Here is a 17,298-nt window from a genome sequence, read left to right on the forward strand (position 1 = left end):
ACGTAAGGAAAATTGTTATAGGTCTCACTTATCAGCCACTCACATGGCATGAGACTGGTTTTTGTGATTCTCCATACTTATAGGAAGAGATGCTGTGTTTTAATAATGCTTTAAGAGTTGTGAAGAGAGGGGAATTGTACATATCTGCACAAGCAGACGGACTTTGTGTTAATAATTTATTAAACATCAAACTGAAAGCACATTTATATTTATCTCTTAAAATTCAAATAGGAATTCAGCTGCTGAAATGGTCTAATGCATAGGTATGATTTTCATTCCATTTTTTTTAGCTTTCTGGTCACAGCATTTTGTCTACATCTGTATTTATTTTTACATATTTATCATGGGTATGCTTCAAAGTATTTTTGTTACTATAAATAGAACTATTGAAATCTATATACTTAAGTCTAAAGTCAGATTCTTTTTTATATGTAAATATTTGCTGTATCTTTTAAAAATATTTTTTATTATGTTGAGTTAGCCAGCATACAGCACGTCGTTAGTTTCTGACACAGTGCTCAATGATTCGTCAGTTGTGATTCTAGCTCTTTTCTTCAAGCATGTGAAGAAGAAATCCAAGTAGTTCTGGATTAGCTTCTGGATTAGATTCTGGATTAGGGCTGGAAAGAGAAAAAGTGAAAGAAATAATAATTAACTTTGAGGAGCATTCAATCTACGTGGACAAATAAATGGGAAGACACATGTGAGCAGTTTCCCCAGTTAATAGATGTCCGTGTTCCTATTCAAGACCTTGAAGGATATATACCTACAAGGGTTGGAAGGCATTTCTGGAGCAAATGTAGGAGCACAACAATGTGTATTTAAAAAAAAAAAAAAAAGAAAAGAAAACTCTAAAAAGCTAAAAATCTCCATAGAGGAAGCAAAGGTGAACTAACACAGAAAGAAGCAGAAAACAATTCCAGAAGTGAAAACGTGAGAATTGAAAATCTGATATGATAATTAGCAAGAATTATTTGGGGCTCAGTAAGCAAATAGTTTTGGTCATACAGAGAAAGACAAGCAAATGGTTGAATAATCATCCTATTCAATTTCTATAGTGAGCAAATTGGGTGTGTGGGTAGCACATCTCTGCTATTCCAGAGACTCAAATCTGTACAGGAAAGTGTACAATAGTGCAGATTCTGTTGGGCACTCTCCAGGGTAGTCAAGTCTGAAAGGTGATCCACAACCTTTTATTCAGAGCTGTGAAGTGAACTATTTAAATGACAGTTAAGGATATGGGATTTGCTGCTAAGTAGGAGAACATTGAATGATTTTTTTTTCATCTTAGAATCTTGTCATAAAAAAATAGTGAACAGTTTTAGTCAATAGCAGGAAGCAAACTGAACAGAGAATTTAAAAATTATGAAAGGGAAAGACTTAAATGTGATAATGGAGGTAATATCCTTCTGATTCCCAATCTTTTTTTCTTCTTCAGAAATTGAGAATTAATTGGAAGAAACAGAGATAACTAGTCTGGGGAAGAGAACACACATGAGGAACATAGCATCTACTTCAAATATTTAAAAAGTCCAACAAAATAGAAATGGGTTGAGCTTTGGTTAGAGCATAATAACTAAGACCAATGGGCAGAACATACAGGGAGGCAGATTTTGGTTTAATGGTAGGAAGACTTTCAATTGGAATTTCCAATACCACAGTAGGCTGCTGAATGAATTGGGGAAAGTCCTTCAAGGAGATGTATCAAAGCAGCTCTCTTTCACCATCTGCATAAGTGCTGTTAAAAGGATTGGTAAATTACCAGGAAGCTTGTTCCGAAATCTGCTTCCTACAGGTCTTTTGATTTTAAGACTCCCATCCCAGTAAGAGCAATAGTTTGAGATTTCATTGACAACAGTGTGGAATCCTAAGAGGAGCTACATTCTCCACAACTCTTGAACCCTGCGGAGAGCCAGTATTATGGAGGGGAAGGAGGAAGTGGGATGACTCAAGGGAACCCAGGAAGGATAACAGTGAATAGTGATAGCAACACATGAGGGATTTGAATAAACAGACAAACTGTAATCATGAGCATACAGAAACCTTCTGCCTATCCAAATTCTACCGATTTTTCAAGGTCTAGTTCAAAGGCTAGGTGAAGTCGTCTCTTAAGGAATACTTCCTTAAGATTTAGTAGCTCCTGGGGCATGCACTATCCCAGGCAATGTAATTTCAGTTGTCTGATCTTTCACTGAAAACCTGAAGATTATTTAATAAAGATTTGAAATCATAAGGTACTTAAAAATCATTGTTTTAAAAGCTCCGCAGCGAATTTGAGCACCAAATAGCATTTTCCTATTTTTACCTTTTCTCTTTCTCGATAATCTCCGTTCTTAGATGCTTGATGATGATAGTGATTCCACTTAATCTTCTTCCTCTAAATACTTGTCCTTGTTGCTTGGGTATAATTAAGTTTCCAGGTTGCTTAGGAAACTAAACCTAGGCGGCAGCTGCGGGGGCTTAACAATGAGGTCCCACTCCAACTCAGCATCCTTTGTCAGAGGTTAAATGGACAACCTTTATTATTGCAGAAGAGATGTATTTTTAAATAGTGTATTTAATTTAAATTTTAAAAAATGTATTTTGCAATGTAATAGTCCAATAAATAACCCCCCCCCCCCCCGCCAGAGTTGTTGAAGGAAGAGAAGACTGCCTTACTGTTATAACCACCTTTTCTGGAATGTAACAAGCCATTGTATCAGATGCAGACAGCACTGGGGACCTGGCTGGGAGTGAGTGAGATGGGAGCTATGTCTGCAGGAGTGCCAGCATCTCTGGACAGGCAAATGAAAACCACCTGCCAGAGCAATGATATGCGGAGCCTTCCGCAGGCGAGGCGAGCAGAGTCAATTGTTCCTAGAAAATGAAGGGGAAAAAAAAAAAAAGAGTTCAGCCTCATAGAAATTAAAACGTTCAAGAGATGAACAACATAAGGATAATGGCTTCAGTTGTGGCTTTAGCAGAGTTATCAAGGTTTCATGGACACTTTTACTGCATGTTTTATCATCATAGTTTCGAGTCATTTATTAAAGAGCTAGTTGTCTGTATCACTTTCTAGGCACAGTGTAAAAAAGAATATAGTTTCCCCTTCAAGCCTCTCAACATTATTGACTGTTACTCGTGCCATTTGTGTATGCACACATCAGCTGCCTCATTCTCATGCTTGTTGGATGCCAGGTGTGTAATAAGAACTGTGCCAGGTACAGAGTGCCACAGAGAGGAGTGGGACACAGCCCTCATCTCAGGAAGCTCGAAGATGGCTGAGCAGACAAGTAATAAGGCTACATTAGGACACCGATAGAGCCTTTGGATATAGCCATGTGAGGTCACCGATGACTTTGGAAAAGCACCGTCAGTGGAGTGATGAGAGTAGACATCATATTGCATTGGTTTGAAGAAAGGTTGGGAGGTAAGACATGAAGTCAATGTATGAAATCATTCTCAAGAAGGTCTCATATGAAGTCTGTGAAAGGAAAAAGAAACATAGCTGAAGGAGGTAGGGGGGTTTAGAAAGGACGTGTTGTGGTTATTGCCTAAATATAAACCCTGAAAATGAGTAAATCCATCCCCATTTGTAGTAGGGCACTGAGCACATTGATTTATAATAATTTCTTTATAAGCCCACTATCTACACTCTATGGTAAGGTCATCAAACTCAGTGAACACATTTTATTTAACTTTGCACTTCAAATAGCTACCACGATGGGACCTAGAAGCATTAAAGTATCATTTTTGAATTTATTTCTATATCAAACTATACTTTGCAAAAACAGGGAGATTAATGAGATTAAAATTAAAAAAGGGAAAGAAAGGTTAATTAATCATTTATGTTAAATACTGGCAAGTTAAAGAGTTTAATCTTAGTGATGTTGTTTGATAGAGAAATACGTAGTCAGAAAGAAACATAGCATAAATTGACTGCATGTGCATGTGCATGTGGGGGTGTGTGGTGAGGGCCACGGTGGGGTGGTAAATTTAGAAATTATTAAATGAAGTGACAAGTTATCTTGGAGAGAAAATGTTAAATTTCTTGCAGAATGGAGGAGCAGAGGAGGTGGTAGTCTCTCTCCTCAGCAAATAACCATGTAACTGGAGAAAATTATTTCAGAAAATAAATAAATAAAATATGGTATCTTTTAAAATCTCCAGAAATTGTCCTAAGGGCACACAGCAAATGGAGAAATATTTTTAAGAAAATCTATTAAATCCTTCCATCACAGAAGCAAGACTCCATGGCATTTGAGCCTTGACCCACTTCCCTCCTTCGCTGAGCTAGGTGTTATGGAAAACACCTGGAGACCTCCAACCCAGATGGGTGCGGCCAACAAAAAGGGAGCTCCTTGTTATTCCAGCTCCAAGTGTGGGGGCAGGGGGCAAGCCACCAGTGTTTCCATCTCTCTCAGCCCCAGGGCTACAGAATCTCTATTCCACATAAGCAAGAAGACTGAGCTCTCTCCTTCCACCCAGTCTCCACTCGTAGGGCAGAAACTCACCCCAGGTGCAGCAGGGTGAGAACACTGGGTTCTGATCCCACCTTCCCTAGCTCACTCGCCTGAGGGAGGTTCCATGCTGAGAGGGGTAAGCCAAGAACCCCAGTGCCATCAGCCCCCCTAGTGCCTGTCTACAGAGCAGGGGCGAGTGTGGTAACAGCATAAGAATAGATCTATAGATCCATCAAGAAGAACTGACAGTGCACAAGTAAATCTTTACATTTATGGTCAGTTAGCTTTTGACATAGGAACCAAGGTATTTCAATGGGAGAAAATACAGTCTCTACAGTAACAAGTGATGCTGGGCCAATTGGATCTGCCCATGCAAAAGAATGAATTTTTTCCTTACTTCACTTCAGACACGAAAGTTCAAAATAGACATAGATTTAAATGTAAAAGCTAAAACTAAACAACCTTTTAGAAAAAAATAGAGGAGAAAATCTTTGTGACTGGATTAGGCATTGCCCTCTTAGGTATAATGTCAAAAAGCAAATGAAAAAAGAAAAAAAATGTATAAATTGGACTGCATCAAAATTAAAAATTATGTGGTGCAAATAATATCTTTAAGAAAGTGAAAAGACAACCCTCAGAATGGGGAAAAATATTTGAGAATCATATGTCTGATAAAGGATTTATATACAAACTACATTTAAAAAGTCATACGACTCAATAATAAAAAATCAAATCGTTTAATTAAAAAATGGCAAAGGATTTACATAGACATTCAAATGCCTTCAAATCTTTTTTATCTCAAAGAAGACATACACAAATAACCAATAAGTACATGAAAACATGCTCAACCTAATTAGCTATTAGGAAAATGCATATAGAATGGTTACTATTAAAAAGAAAAACCCAGAAAATAACAAATACTGGCAAGGATATAGAGAAATCGGTAACTTTATACATTGCTCTTGAAATGTAAAATGGTGCAGCTATTTTGGAAGACAGTTTGGCATTTCTTTAAAATGTTAAACATAGTTACCATATGATCCAGGAATTCCACTACTAAGCATATACTCATGAAAATTGAAAACATATGTCCACACAAAGATGTGTGTACCAATGTTTATAGCAGCATCATTCCTAATAGCCTAAAAGCGGAAACAACCTAAGTGTACATCAACTGGTGATTGGTAAATAAAATGTGGTGTATACATAAGATGCAATGTGATTCAGCCATAAAAAGGAACAAAGTACAGACACATGTGAACACATTTGTGAAAACATGTTACATAAAAACATCCAGTCACAAAAGGCCATGCATTTTCCAATTCTACTAATATTAAAAGTTCTGGATAGGCAAATTTGTAGGTTGAAGGATTATTAGTTTAATGCAGGGGTAGAGAGGGACAGGAATGGGGGATGACTGGTATTGGGTAAGAGTTTCTTAGGGAGGTGAGATAAATATTCTGAACAGATTATGGCAATGGTTGCACGACTCCCTAAATACACTGAAACCACTGCATTGTACATTTTAAATGGGTGGATTTTGTGCAGTGTGAGTTATACACCAAGATGCTTTAAAAAAAAGAAAATATTCAGGTTGGTGGGTTATCACAAAGGCAAGCAGAGAACTGCAATGGTATAAAACAACTTCAAGGAATGGCCAGTAGTCTTAATTGGCTTTAGAAAAAGATGACTGTGTGTTGGGGGGATGGTGTGTAGTGAGAAAGTAAATTAGAAATGCAGAACGCAGACCAGCGTCTGCCTGTGGAGCTCACTCTGATGACGTCACTCTGCTTAATGAGTAATGGGAATCGATGAAAATTTCTGAGCAGGAGAGTAATGTGATTCAAACCGTGCTATAAGAAGATTAATTTTGGTATGGCAGGATTTTTAGTTTCGATACACATCATTCTTGCATTTTAGAATTCCATCATTATATGCCAACGTTATTTCTCATTTTTTGTCAATCCAGTCCTTCTACAGGAAACAAGCTAACTGCTTTGCCATTTCTCATATTTAAACTCTGTATATCTTTCCTTATTCAATTCACCCCAATTGGAATTTGCTCTTCCCTGCCCTCTACTATATTTTGGAGCTGAGTTTGAAACACATTTCTCTAGGAACCTTCTCCAATTACTCCTGTTGAATTTAAATCGCTACATCTCTTTTTCAGCGTGTACACATCGAACGTGTGGTATGCTGATGGATGTATTAGTATACATAACAAAAGCTATTCCCTTATACGGTGTATATATATAACACAAATATTCATTATACCTACATGTAATTATGTAATTTTTAATACATGTTTTCCTAACATAAATTGAAGGCTAGTGCTACAAATTTCTGTGGAATGTGTCCTGAGTAGCCATAATATAGAATTCAGGGTCTAAAAAGTTTCTCAGAAATGTTTTAGCTAACAAAATCCTCAGGGAGGGCCATATTCCTTTGGTATACTTTTCCTTCAGATCATTTCGCCAAATCTAATTTTCTCTGTGCGACATTTAATGGCTATATTCTCAATTTTCAGAATGTGCTATCTGTAATATACACTTCCCAGATGGTCCTATTGTTACAATAATATTACAAAATGCTTACATCTTTCTAAGTAACTTTTTCTCCTTCTGACACCTTCTGCCTAGTGCTGCATCCCAATCACGGTGGCCTGGTAATGACAAGAGTTGCTTGGAAAGCCGAGTGCTGGGCTATCGTGACCTCACTGCAGGTGTTGAGAACAACTGCATTAGGCACAAAGGGAGCTCTCATTCAATGTCATGCTTAGGAAGTGTATGCCGCAGCTTCTTGGTTGCCATTTGGCTTCATTATTAAACATCTCTAGTTAGTGAGAAGAATGGCCATCATAATCTTTCATGGTGCATGGGACCTATAAACGATGGGTCTTCTTGGGAGACAAGAGTATCTCGCAGATTTAATTAAGACCCAGTGTACATCACTGAGGTCTTAGCTTTGCTCGACCTAAATGAAGGCCATACACGAGAACCTCATGAATGGATACGAATATCATTTTGTTCATTTTGATGAAATATTGAAGAATAAAGGGAATTTTATGTTCGTTTCTGTGTCTATCATAAATTAATGCCTGGGAGAGAATTTCATTTCTCTAAAAAAGAACTCATTTTAAATTGAGGAGACTTTGGCTAGTTTCAAATTCTATGTGTATATATATATATATATATATATATATATATATATATATATATGCAAGTTGTATAAACTTGCTGATCCTTGGTTCACATTTTTTAAAGGGTAGTTATGAAAATCAAATGAACTAAGGCTAGAAAATTGACTGACAAATTAAAATATTCTGCAGATGAAAGTTAACATTATTTTACAAGTTGAAAAATGTCAAATATATATTTCAGAGTAAAAAAAGAGCCCCAAAACAAATGCTGCAAGATTGTTCTAAAAGAGGTCTTGAGCCATTTAATCTGTTTTCTTCATGACATAAACCAACATGCAAGCACTTAAATATGAATTCTGTACTCATGCCATTTATAAAAAACATAGGAAGACAGGTTCTCTTTAAGTGCGATGAAGTAAGTTCAAATGGGCCACACTTTGGAATTAGAAGGAAAATTACGGGGCGCCTGGGTGGCTCAGTGGGTTAAGCCGCTGCCTTCGGCTCAGGTCATGATCTCAGGGTCCTGGGATCGAGGCCCACATCGGGCTCTCTGCTCGGCAGGGAGCCTGCTTCCCTCTCTCTCTCTCTCTCTCTCTGCCTGCCTCTCTGTCTACTTGTGATCTCTCTCTGTCAAATAAATAAATAAAATCTTTAAAAAAAATAAAAAAAAAAAGAAGGAAAATTAGGTGCTGGGGAACAGATCCAGCTAAAGGAACTAGAAGGAAGTCTGTCAAAGGTAATAGTGATAGATAAGAGGTAGCACTCCTAAGGAATTGGCAGGAGGAAGATTCATCTGGTGCACCAGGTGTCCTACAGGCATCCAATCCATGACGATGGGGTAACCAAGAGAAGAGAAGACCTGTAAAGTCAAATTAGTTAGGTCTCTCATAGTTGACAGGGCCTCAGATACCTGGCTGGGATACATATGTAATTTTATGTATTTGCTATGAAATCCCTAGAGTTGAGTCTTATTATCACCATTATTCTATAGATGAGGGAACTGAGGCACAGAGAAGTTAACAGACATGGCCATGGTAAAAAAAAAAAAAAAATCCTATCCAGGCATCAGGTTCTAGAGCCCTTGCTACTAACCACTGTATCATATTCTCAGTCCCATGAACAATCCCAGAGTGAGACTATCAAAAAAGATGACTTCATGCTGTCTGCCGTCCATTATCGTAAAAATGGACTCCCAGTGGCTGGAGACTACAACCTTAAATTAGAGGTGTATTACTGATTTTAGTGAAGTTCAGGTCTGAGCTATGGGAACAGCTTCAGGATCAGCTCTAAACTATAGTAAGGACACAGAATCAGAGAATAAAGGGAAAGTGGGGTGCAGGATAAGATAAACTGCAGAAATGGGTTCAGGTGAAAAGTCAGGAGATGGGCATTTGATGATGAGACCAAGACATATGCAGCAGGAGTGGACATAAAGAAGGATGAGGCTGGAGAGTACTAGAGCTAAAAGGTATAGTTTGTGTTTGTTAAATCACTCCTGCCTGAACTTGGAACTGGAGGGACTGGGATGGCCTCACCAGTAGGGAGTCAGAACTGGATGGACTGGGATGGTCTCACCAGTAGGGAGAACAGTAAGTAGGACCATTATTCCGTTCAGGGGAAGGCTGTTTTTTGTTGGTTATATATAACCTCTATCTCTTCACATTACCTGCTCTACTTTCATTAACATTATTCTCTTTTAGAGATGGTTCTGATTCAAATCAATATAGGCCCCAACCTTCAGGTATGTGTGAGAAACAGACACAACCTGAAGTTCATTCATTCACCCGTACTGTGGCAAGCATTCCTGGGGCACATGACTGGTAGTGTTGTAATTGTACAGAAATATCCTGGAGAGGTGGTGAACTCAGGAATTTTCCAATACGCAACAATATACAATAAATCATGCTTTGAAAGCTTCCCTTCCTGATGGCATATTCAGCATATTTCCACATTTCCTCAAAGGGGCTCCGAATTTCTCCCCCCAACTTTCAAAGAAAAACAAAAACTAAACTGGAAGTATACAAAATAAATCATAATGAGAGGGACTTTTTCTCTGAACAGCAATACCAGATTGCATGTATTGCATACAGAGCTATTTTAATAATCTGGGTAAGATGGCTCAAGGCAAAGCCCTGGGGCTACTAGATAGAGCTGAACCCACTGAGACACTTGATTCTGGAAATACCTTAGGGGTCTTCTCTATGTAAATGTTCGTTTTATTTTATTTTATCTTTTTAAAAGATCTTATTTATTTATTTGATAGAGATCACAAGCAGACAAGAGAGGCCGCAGAGAGAGAGAGAGAGAGAGAGAGAGAGAGAGAAGCAGGCTCCCTGCTGAGCAGAGAGCCCAATGTGGGGTTTGATCCCAGGACCCTGGGACCATGACCTGAGCCGAAGACAGAGGCTTTAATCCACTGAGCCACTCAGGCACCCCAGTAAATGTTCGTTTTAATTCAACAAATATTTCTTTTGCTCTTAACACTAAGTATTAGGAAAATAAGAAAATTAAGACATGATTTTTTCTGCATTTGTCATGATGGGTTAGTTATTTTTACAAAGAAACTGTAAGTTTAATTTTCTCTCATGTGAAGGTAGTGATAGGTAGGACAGGGTTACTGTGGTAGTTTGAGATTTCAGAGACTCGGGCCCCTTTTACTTGTTTACATTGACATATTTTTAAAGAAGTTTTATTTCTTTATTTTAGAGTCAGAGAGAGCAAGCGAGAGAAAACACACAAGGGGTGGGGTGAGGGCAGAGGGAGAGGGACAGGGCAAGAAGCAGCCTCCCCTCTAAGTGTGGAGCCTTGGGGCTCTATCCCACAACACTGAGATCACTACCTGAGCCAAAATCAAGACTTGGATGCTCAATCGACCCAGCCACCCAGACACCCCTACATTGACATATATTTTCTTTACTGACATGTACTTTATATATAGGATAATGCATGATTCTTAAATGTAAAATTCATTGAGTTTTGGCAAATTTATATCTGTTTGAAGTCAATGCCCAAATCAAGATTTTATTTCCATCATTTCAGAAACTTCCCCTATGTTAGTTTCCAGCTAACATTTCATTCCAAATCAGAGATCCACACTCTTCTGATGTTTACCCAGTCGTGTTAGTTTTCCTTTTTCTTTACCTCCAAATAAATGGAATTTCACTATCATTCTCTATCTGGCTTCTTTACTTCACTATAATGTTTTTGAAGTTAATTCGTGTTGTTACATGTAAGTAACATGCAACATACAGTTCATTACTCTTCTTGCTGAACAGCGTCCTATTGTGTAAATGTACTACAATTTATTTATCCATTTTCCTATAGACGACACACTTGGGATTTCAGTTTGGGGCTGTTATGGATGAAGATCCTTGTGTGGACATAAACTTTCATTTATCTTGGCTAAATTCCTAGAAGTAGAATTGCTGGTTATAACACGGGTGATGCTTAACTTTATAAGAAACTACCAAAAGATTTTAAGGTGGTTCTATCATTTAGGGTTTTACCAACAGTGTATGGAAATTTCAGTAGCTCCACATTGTCCTAAGTATTTGCTATTGTTAGTCTTAAACCTAACCATTCTAATGAGTGTGCAGTGACATATCATTGTGGCTTTAATTTGCATTTCACTCTGGTTAATGATGTTAAACTCCTTTTCATGTGATTTTAGACTGTTCATGTATTTTCTTTCACAAAGTGTCTTTCTGGGGTGCCTGGGTGGCTCAGTTGGTTAAGCGATTGTTTTCATCTCAGGTTATGATCCTGGAGTCCTGGGATCAAGTCCCACATTGTGATCCCTGCTTGGCAAGGACCCCGCTTCTCCTTCGGAACCTCCCCCTTCTCATTCCCTCTCTCTCACACACTCTCTCTCAAATAATAAAATAAAATCTTGAAAAAAAAATAAAGTGTCTTTTTAACTGGGTGATATGTCTTATTTATTGATTTGTTAGAATTTTTTGTATATTCTGAATACAAGTCCTGTGTCAGATATGTGCATTGTAAATATTTTCTTCTAACCTGTGACTTTCTCTCATTTTCTTTTGGTATCTTCTAAGAACAGAAGTCTTTAAATTTGATGACGTTCTATTCATCAATTCTTAATTTAATCTTTATGCCCTTCAAAAATATTTTCATACTTCAAGATTATGAGGATATAATCCTGTGTTTCCTTCCATAAGCTTTATCTTTTTAGCTATTATTTTTCTGTTTTCTATCTCAAATAAATCTTTGTGTATGATGAGGGGCAGGAGTCATGTTTTCTTTCCTTATGCATATCCTCCCTCTCTAAACACACACACACATACACACACACACACACACACATACACACATACATATCCCTATATTAAATGTATGTGTTATATATCCATATAAAGATATACCTATATTTATAGATTCATGGACATATAGGTACATCTCCAGTTGGTCCCACACCAAGACTGAAGCACTCACCTTTTCTCTACTGCTATCAGGGCTATCTTTACAGGTATGTATCAGGACTGTCTTTCTTGTTCCATTGATTTGTTTATCCTTATGCCAATATCACACTGTCTTAATTACTGTAAGTCCTCTTATTTTGTTCTCCCTCATGATGGCCTTGGCTTTTTTTGTTCCTTTTCATTTTGAATTGGAACTCGATTGAAACAGCACTGAATGTATAGGTCAACTTGAAGTGAAATGACTATTTTTATAATATTGAAATTTCTAATATAAGTACTTAATAATGCCTTTATTTATTTTCTTTAATAGTATTCTGAAGTTTTCTCTGTAGAGATCTTAACATATTCTACTGTAATTATCCCTAAATATTTAATTTTGGGCTTTGTTTTAAATTGAGATTTTTTTGGAATTTTAAAAATGTATTATTGAAGTATAATTGGCATACAATGTCATGTCAGTTTCAGGGGTATGATGTGCTGATGTGATGATTCTATACACTGCTCAGTGCTTGCCACAATAAGTGTAGTCACCATCTGTCACCATACAGCATTATTACAATATTATTGACTATATTCCCCTTGCTGTACTTTTTACCTCTGTGACTTATTTATTTTATAACTGGAAATGTGTGCTTTTCCACCTATTTTAGCCATCCCTTCACCCACCTCTCCTCCAGCAACCACCAGTTTGTTCTCTGGTATTTAAGAGTCTGTTTATTGGTTTACTCATTCATTTTTTAAAATTTCACTTTTGTATTGCCTCTTCCCCTGCTTTAATTTTTCCCTGTAAAAAAGTATTTTGTTATTCTCTGTGTCCTTTTGTATTTGAAGGTGCTTGGCAAAGGAAAGGGAGAGAGATTGGGTGGTAGCTAGCAGATTTAAGATGATTGGTTTTGTTTTATGTTGCAGTTATTCTTCTATAGTCCGAGATGATACACCTAGTACGTAAAAGGAGGTTAAGATATAGGACAGAGTGGACAATAATTGATGTCTATGTGGATGTAGAAGAACTTTGTACAAGTGGGACATTTTGTTTTAAGATGTAGGCTAAGAAGACTGTTAACTGGACTTACTGGAGTGATTATTTTACAAAAACACAATTATCCAATCATGATGTTATAGACCTGAAACTAATATCATGTTGTATGTCAGTTACACCTCAATTAAAAAAAATAAGAAAAAGAAGACTGGAGGGAAGGAGGATGTAGGTGTTCTTATTTAGATAATTTGCAGGTAGCTGCTCAGAAGTCAAAGGCATTCGTTTCAGCGGGTTTGAAGTCTCTGGATGAGGTTGTACGAGAATCCATCCCCTGAGAGTGAAGGGAGTGACAAATGAACAAGAACGGGAGGAAAGAAGTGAAGGTGGGAACAGTCACTGAGGAAAATGAGCAAGGAGATGGGTCAAGGGCAAGTGAACAAAGGGTTCAGCTAATGTTGGAGACTGTGGACGGACTATGGCCAAACCACAGGATTATCTGCTTGCCCACTGTTAAGTTAAAGGCTCAGAGACTACACGGTAGACGGAGAATTCGGGCTTCTCTGGGAAGGTGCACAGGAAGAAAGCCATGGGGATTTGAAAGCATTATTAAGAGTGGTTCCAGTGATCAGACTTGTAATCCAAGTTGACAAAAGCAACTTTCTTGAGTGATTGAGAAAATTGAGACTCTATGATATTGAAAAGTTGATTCGATAATAGGGAGCTTGTTGACCTTTTGAGAAGAACAAGTTGCCACCCATGTTGGTTGTAATTTGAGAGCATGAACAGATAGTTTCCCTCCAAGTTGTATCTCCTTCACCAACCAACCAGCTCTCTGAAAATCCTCACACCCATAATGACAAATGAAAATCAAGTCACGTGATAAACTGTCAAATATATCCATACTCGGGGAGACACAGTATTTGAAACTAGGTCTGTCCCAGAACATCTGGAAAGCTACGCTTTCTTTGACTATGAGACTCTGTTACTCCAAGGAATTTTGAGGACTGTTTCAATGCCCCGAGGCCCAGTGCTGTTCATCCACAGAACAGGCGAATCACATGTGCATCAACTCACCAGGGTGAGAGGTAAAATACGGATGGATTAGGGGGCTCTGGTTTGCCTTTCAAGGAGGGTTTACCCAAAGCTAGCAGGTCTACCCACCCCCACTAGCTACAGCTCAACCTGGCTCTAATTAGCAAAACCCTGGGGTTTCCGTAGCAACTGTGCGGGGCTTTGAGGGATACACCAGGCTCTGCTTGGTTGCTAGGGAAACAACAGCAGGGGGCACTGGGGAAGCTGGGCTAGGCTGGTAGCTGCTCCTTGTGAGGTACACATCATGTGGGAGGAGCATTTCCAATTACTGGGATCTCAGTCTGGCAGATTTCATCATCCCTGGGATCACCAGTTACGAAAAATTATAAGAAAAAGATTCTTGATTTTAGAATGAAGCCTGAAAGCATTTTCTCTTTGCTCACCTTTCCTCAGTCAGATATGTGTGTATGTGTGTGTGCAGGTGTGCCTGTGTGTCTGTAAATGATTGGCACACAGTAAATAGAAGGTACCTAAACAAAGATAATTTACAGCTGAAAAGATGAAGGTTGTCTCTTGAGATGTGGGACACCTGAGAGGCATCTGAATGGAGATAGTGTTGGGGAAAGGCTCTGCGAAGTTGGAGAGATGTCTCCCATTATTGCAGAACAATGTAGGAAAACTTCTCAGACTCAAACAAGGAAGGCAATTAGTTTCCTGTTTGGAAACAAAGAGACATCTGTGCAAAGTGTGCTAGCATATTCACAAGGGGCAGGTACTGTACATGAGCAATGCATTCCAGCTGTACATCTCTCCCCTTCTTCACCCCAGTCCAAAGTTCCAGTTAGTTTCAGTGGAATTATTCACCACCAGCTAAGGAAAGGACAGATGCATTAATAACCAATTCCAAGCTTTCTCAAGGGTGCAGGAAAAAGATGTGCTGTGGACCCTAATTACAATATTTGTATTGAAATTTACAAGATTTTTGGGATTCTCTGAACCTCATGAATCAACAGGATCTTTATTACACTGAAAAGAAAACTGATGTCTACGGACATTAGTAACTTACCCAAGTCACAAAATAGGTAACCGAGAGAGAAATTGGATCCATTCTATTGGACAATGTTAATTGCACGACTTTCAGAACACTTAATCTGTTTGCCACCTGTTACACATACATCCCCATTTAAGCCTCACCATCATCCAGGAAAGTGTATATTGTTATTTCTATTTTATAGAAAAGAGAACAGTCTCAGAGAAGTATTTTGCAAATTATTTCAGGTCATGCAACGAGTAAGAGGCAGAAACTGGATTCAGCCACAGGTGCAAGTGACTCAGAGATCCACACACTTTTCACTATGACTCAGCATCTCTGATTTTGGAGTTGGCGTTTCTTTCGTCTCACAGCACAAAAGGGCCTGGGTGGTTATATATTCACTGTGCAGAAGTCAAAGCTAAAATAATAAACATTTGAATATTGTCTCAAAGACACCACTCTCTCTGGTTTTCCACCTTACATGTGAAGGATGATAAGTAAATTTCTAGCCTCTCCTTCTTGTCGTACGAATTTCCTGCCCCGTTCCTGACCCTGATCCTGAACTCGTGGCTCCTGAACTTGTCCCGCTTTGCCTCACCTCCTAATGCCATCCCTTTCCACAGGTTGAGCCCAAATTTGGGATCCTAACCTCCTCAGCCCCTTACAGATTTTTACTACTTATGTTTCCTCATTGTAATCTTTAGGACTTTGTACTGCTGGAGACTTTTTTCTGTACATTTTTAAATTTAAATAAACAGGGTCAACTAAGATAACCTGTATTCTCTCTTGTCTTCATCCTCTCCTAAATTAGTAAGGAGACTTTATGTAATTGGCTGGTTAGGAAAAAGGAGATTTTCTTTTATATAAGCATTTCCCAAAACCTAATGGGAAGTAGAATTGAGATGCATTGTGTTCTCCATGATGCTGATGCTACATGAAGTCAATTAAATTTATATAAATTTCTTAAATTTATATAAAAAATTGTCTACCATCAACCCTTATCCCTTGTCCTAGGAAACAAAACTGTGAGTTTCTTCTTCTTAAATTCAGTAAATGATATTACGATCCATATTAAAGCACTCATCCCCATTTTCTAAATTGATGGTACCAAGTGATAGCTTCTATAGGCACCTGGCTGCTTTCTGTTGGACTTACTTGTGTACTGTGGTCAGCAGATCACCTCAGTTTACCTCCATCTCAGATGGATAAACAACAAATATTCAGTGTATCTACTACATGTGAAGACATTTGCATAACATCTATGAGGGAAGTGACTAAGTTAGTGATGTCTTTTGTGTGCTGCACCGTGCATAGAACAGGTGTCAAGATCTCTTGGCCTCACTCCCTTGTCTACTTTTTCCATTTTGTGTTTTCGTACAGCATACATTGCTTTTCATAGCATGGCTTAGTTTGGTCGACGGTGCGTTAGCAATGTGAACAAGCACAGGCTTGAAAAGCCCTTGTGTTTTGGGACTTGCACTTTCTTGCTGTGCTCAGAGCCCCGAGACCATTACCATGTGAAAAAGTCCATGCTAGGCCGCTGGAGAGTGGGAGCCTAGTATGGAGAAGAACTCAGGCGCCCTGGCCAATGCCCTGCCAACAGGCAAATATAGGAGTGGGGCCGTCATGGTCACCCAGCCCCCATCTGCTCTGCGGGCTCACGGCAAATGCTTGAGCAAGTTCAGGGGCAAACAGCGGAGCTCGCCTAGATGTCTACTCTGACCAGCCAATGCGCAGAACCGTGACCTACCTGAATGGATGTTGTTTCAAGCTCCAAATTGTGGAGTGCTTATTATCCAGCAATAGCTAACAGATATGGTGCGAAAGAGACAGTGACAGAGTTTGAGATCATGACCTGGCATTCACCAGGCTCAGTGTCGCTCTGTAAAGTGTAAATAATTTTATCCCCCCAGATTTGTTGTTATGCAAGATGAGAATGATTCAGGACGGAGGAAGAATGTGTAATGCCGATTGGTCAGTGGGGAATTGCCAGAGGGAGGTCCTGAGTGGGGTGGGGGAGTCTTGTTCACAAGTGGCACGGTGAGTCTACAGTGGGAATAAGGTCAGTTCAATAATAAAATAACAGACGAAAGATGCTAATAAACACATAAATATATGCATATGGTGGGAGAGGGAGCTGGTGGAGATTCTTATCTGAAAATACATGTATTTTTAATGAAATAAAAAACAAGGTCATCAACTGAGAAGAAGGATAGGGGAAGAGGGGTTGAAGG

The sequence above is a fragment of the Lutra lutra genome, chromosome 15 (genome assembly GCF_902655055.1).
Source record: "Lutra lutra chromosome 15, mLutLut1.2, whole genome shotgun sequence".
Lineage (NCBI taxonomy): Eukaryota > Metazoa > Chordata > Mammalia > Carnivora > Mustelidae > Lutra > Lutra lutra.